Here is a 5,500-nt window from a genome sequence, read left to right on the forward strand (position 1 = left end):
CTATTTTTTCTCTGTAAGTTATGAGCAACTAAACCTCTTGGCTAAGGTTAGGAGCTCTGTTTATTTCTATGGATTAGAACTATTATTCTTCTATTTTAATTAATTTTTGATTCAATTCTAAGGATTGTTTTCATTCTTAATCTTATGAATTTGGGTGGAACGAAAGTATGACCCTTATTCTACATGAGTTCTTGTGATTCTCGAGAGAGTTATCTCGCTTGAACTACAGCTTGAAAACAAATTCCTCCTAAATTGCTAATTACATTAACTAATTGGGATATGTGACATATAATCTTGTTAGCTTTAGGTAATTAGGATTTTTGTGGCCATAAACTAGTTTTTGAACTTAACCCTCTAATCGAAATTAAGTGACCACAAGAGTGGCGGTTAATGAAGGTTAGAGGAGGCTAAATCACTAAGAGATTAGGGTTTAGATATTTATAGTTTACCATAGAATGAATCATACATTGTTAAAATAGTTGGTAAGAACATTTAATCCGGAAAGATAAACATCTCCGAAACCTTAACTATTTTCTAATATTGTTTTTACACCAATCCTTATTTGCTTTATTTACTTGTTTACTTATTGCCTCATGCAAATTGACTGACCGAACCCCTTTTCTATTTGCCTAACTATTGCCTCGTGGGATCGACCCTCACTCACCTGAGGTATTACTTGGATGACCCGGTGCAGTTGCCGGTTAAGCTGTGCAAAATCTCTTTTCGTGCACCAGAGGCTCCCCGGGTAGATGCAAGGGTGTGGTTCGCCCCACTTGCTCCAGGTTGAGGTGATTGTGAGCTTCCTGAGTAGATGTATTGATCGCCCCACTTGCTCCAGGATGGTATTAATGATTGATCTTAGTCTCCCTGGGTAAACACAGTGACTCGCCCTACTAGTTCCAAGTTGAGATTTGAGGTTCCTCTGACCCAGCCGCACAATGGATGATTGATTGATTATTTATATATATGCATATGCTTTGAGCTTCGTGCTGTTGGAAATGTCCAGGGTTCGCTACCGAACATGTCATGTTTGGCTGAATAACTGACAGATTATATCATCGGCCATAGGGCAGACATGCATCATGTGCATTTGTATGACTTGTTTGAGTATGCATACTTTGGTTTGCCTAATTGATTAGCCATGCTTACCTGTTATTTGTCCTACTTGCTGTAATTGCATCCTATCTGTGTTTTCTTTGCCTATCTTGTATGTCTTTGTATTGGAGAGATCCCTCATGCTGGCAGAGGTGACGCTGAAAGTAGTTCCACCGGTGATTAGTAGGTTTGGATTGACAGGAGGTGAAGAGTTAGATTAGAACCAGAATCCACAAATAGATTCCCAAGTTTCTGGTTTAGTATACTTCTTTGAGTTTAAATATGAGTGTCGAAGTTCTAGGAATGCCTCTGGCTTTCCCGGTACCATAAATATTATCTATGTGGGGCACCTTTACCATACTGAGAACCCCCGAATCTCATTCCATACATATTTTGTTGTTTTTAGATGCAGGACGTGAGACACCACGTTGAGCTTGCTAGAGACTCTTGGGACGCAAAGAACTACCTTCGGGATATTTTGTATTTAGAGTTTTGTATATGTATATAAATAGTATTCTCCATCTTGTACATAACTTACATTTTGTCCCTCTTAGATGTTGATTTCAAAGAAACAGGTTTTATATTTTGTCTTTTGGATATAGTCGGGTTTTATATATATGTATATCAATATTTTGGCCGACCTTTATGTAACACCCTAAATTTTAGCACTTCATGATCGTACTAAAAGTCTGAGCGCTACTTACCTCTAAACCTTTTACTATATAATATCTTTATTTAATATTGACCCTTCGTGAACACAAACCAAAACTTTAATCAAGAAAACAATAGGGTCTTTACTTAAACCTCTTAATCACAAAAATACATATAGATTCACATAGCAATATATACATAGACTTATTCAAATAATCTCAATTACAAGTCATACCCCACTAAAAAGCAAAATAATAGCCGACAAGGGAAAAATAAATTCTAACAACTCAACTCGTGAATATAATCTTCTATGCTCCTGTAGCTCCGGACTAAACCTTCGCACCTGTAGCTGAAAGGGATGGAAATAGGGGGTAAGTACTGGGGAGTTCTTAGTAGGGTCAGGTTTAGAAGTTAAGTTCATTTCATTATATTTGATGGATGAGGATTATGCCAATTCGGAATTGAGACAACAATTTTGTTGATAGTATAGTCCGAACCGACAATGGATCCTCCCAATCAAAGTTTAATTTTCAAATAAAATTAACCAAGAGTAATTAAACCTCGGGTCGTCTCCCTCGGACAATGCAATTAAGATGTCACACTCTTGGTTGTGAGGAAAAGAGGGTTTGCAATCAAGGAACGAAAGATTAAAAGAACTAAGAAATAAAAGAACTAACAAATGATCAAAAAGGAAATTAATGCAATTGAAAAGAAGATAAGGTCAAAACTAGTGAAAATGCTATAAATGCATAAAAGAGCCTTGACTTGGGAATGAGAATTAAGGAATCCTATCATCGTCATAACCACAACTATGGCAACTATGATGAGTCAATCTCGCTTTGTCAACCCCTAGCATCGAGGAGTAAGTCAAGCAAGCATAATTGACCTTAATCCATAAGTCCTAGCTAACTTACTAATTTCTTAGTAAAAAGCTAGCGCCAATGGAAACAAGAGTCAACTAACTACCCAAGAGTTACCACTAAATGTCAGACATTATGACTCTAGTATCCTAGGAACTCAATTCCCAAGCCAAGGCGTGAAAAGCTACTCAAAATTACCAAGTGGCATTTTTACAAACACTTGGTGGGCATAAAACTAAAACATAGGAAATTGCAAAGAAAAATAAAAACTATAATCAAATTATTCACAAAATCAACAATAAACATTCAATCAAGCATATATAAAGCATAAAACATTAAATTCACCAATCAAAACTTCAAGAAACCAAAATTGCATATATTAACAAAGTAACTTGAACCATAGAAAAATGCAACAAGAGTAGTGAAATTAAAGAGGAAATTAAAGAGTACTTACAATGAGATAAGCGAAATCCAAGATCAAACTTAAAACTATAAAATGCTACAATAAAAATTTAAGTAAATCCTAGGAGAGAATTTTCTATCTACACTACTCCTACTCCTAATGCATTTTCTATCTAAAATGAGCTCTCTAAAACTAATTCTAAGCTAATCCTTGATATGTGTTGATGTCCCCTTTATATAGCACTTCAATTCAGCCTCTAGCCTTCCAAAATTGGGCCAAAGAGCCTCAAAAATCGCGAGCCACATGCTTCATTAATGAAGTCACACGTTGGGACCTGCGTGTACGCACACTTGACTGTGTGCTTCTCCTTTATTTTCTTCATGTGTTCTCCCTTTTTGCATGCTTCCTTCCATTTCTACCAAACCATTCATGCCTCTAGGACCTGAAATCACTCACAACATATATCACGGCATCGAATGAAATAAAAGTAAAATTAAAATGATCAATTTAAGCATAAAAATGCATGTTTTCACATTTATGTCCAAATTAGGGAGAAATCACAAAAGTATGCTATTTTGGTGATTAAGTGTGAGTTTATATGATGAAATCCATCCAATTTAAGCCAAAATTTACCATTATATGCTATTTTGGGATAACTTTTGTTCCCATCTTATTACTACATATATATATATTTTTTATTTCACTTTTTTTCCATGACAAATGCATATGGTTAAAGTAGATTGATACGTGATTGTGCACCTATTTTCTAAAATTTTCAGTGAATACCCAAAATACTTTTATGTCTCTACCAATGCTTTTCCAAAAATTCCCCCACACTCAAATGACACACACCTCAACCTAAGCTAATCAAAGATGTAATTCAAGGTTATTCCATGGTTTTACGCTTAGGGTTTTGATGTGGTTACAATTAGAACAAAGGGGATTAAAAAGCTCAAAATTGGCTTACAAAGGTAGATATAAGGGTTGGGCTATATGGGTGAGTAAGATTAGCTTCAAAAATTGCCTCAATCATGCTAAATGCATTCAAACATCAACTATTGAAAATAAAGAATCAAGTAAAACTAAAATCACAATCATAGAAGGAGTATATCACACAGAATAAAATTGTGGTTGAAATATGCAACCACACAATTATAGGCTCAACAACTTACAAGGTTGTTAGTTCTATCTCTCTTCTATGTTCCACAAAAATTCATTCAAGCAAGTTTAAAGAGGATTTTCCAAATCAATTCAATAGAACACCCTAAAAATGAAATTCTTGAAAATTTTTGTTGTTCTTCACCAAAAGCTTTTCCTATATGTATGTATGTATGTTGTGATGGATGCAATTTCAAAATTTCGTAGTTCTCTTCCTAATTTTCAACATCCAAAAACCATCATGAATAATCAAGACAAAATTGAACTAGGCACTATGCTATTCACATCATCCAATCTCAACCAATATCTATAAAATATATACCAACTAAAAATGCAAATGCAATATATATATATATATATATATATATATATCAACTAAAGTAAAGGTGCAGTAGTAAAAAAACTAACAAATATCTACAAGAAACATAGTAAAAGAAAACAAAAATAAAATGCAAAGTGTTCGAAAAAGATAATTTATGCCCCAAAAGTAGTGACTCCTCCCTCACACAATCTGGGGAGATGGAAGCTTTAAGTTCCTCCACCTTTAGCTGGTGGACACGGGGGCTCGGGCTACGGAGAAAATTGCTAAAGCCAATGCATTCTTGGTATCTCCATCCTCGGCGTCCTCCTCCTCTACCGGCTCCTTGCCTTTATGGTTCATTGATAAACCACTATTTTATGGTTTATCATGTGCTCAATTGAGTGGTTTTTATCAAGTCTTTGCACACTTATTCATACCAATTGCATGGTTTTACATTTTCCTTCCTAATCTTGTGCTATGATTGAAAACATGCTTCTTTGGCCTTATATTTGCTAATATTAAATCCTCTCTTATTACCATTAGATGCCTTGATATGTGTGTTAAGTGTTTTCAGAGATTACAGGGCAGGAATGGCTGAGAGGATGGAAAGGAAGCATGCAAAAGTGGAAGGAATACAAGAAATTGAAGAAATTGCTAAGCTGTCCAGCCTGACCTCTTCGCACTCAAACGGTCATAACTTGAGCTACAGAAGTCCAAATGATGTGGTTTCAGTTGTGTTGGAAAGCTAACATCCGGGGCTTCGAAATAATATATAATTTGCTATAGTTTCCCTGAGGATAGACGACGCGGACGCGTGCATCACGCACACACGTTGCATATGCGGAAATCAGCATATTAGAAATCGCAACCAGCGATTTCTGGGCTGTTTTGGCCCAGTTATCGGCCCAGAAAATACAGATTAGAGGTTATAAAATGGGGGAATCAACCCATTCATAAACAAGAACAATTCATACAACATTCGTATACATAATTTTAGCTTTTAGATGTAGTTTTAGAGAGAGAGGCTCTCTC

Source organism: Arachis ipaensis, chromosome B9 (genome assembly GCF_059453495.1).
Source record: "Arachis ipaensis isolate K30076 ecotype BB chromosome B9, ASM5945349v1, whole genome shotgun sequence".
NCBI lineage: Eukaryota > Viridiplantae > Streptophyta > Magnoliopsida > Fabales > Fabaceae > Arachis > Arachis ipaensis.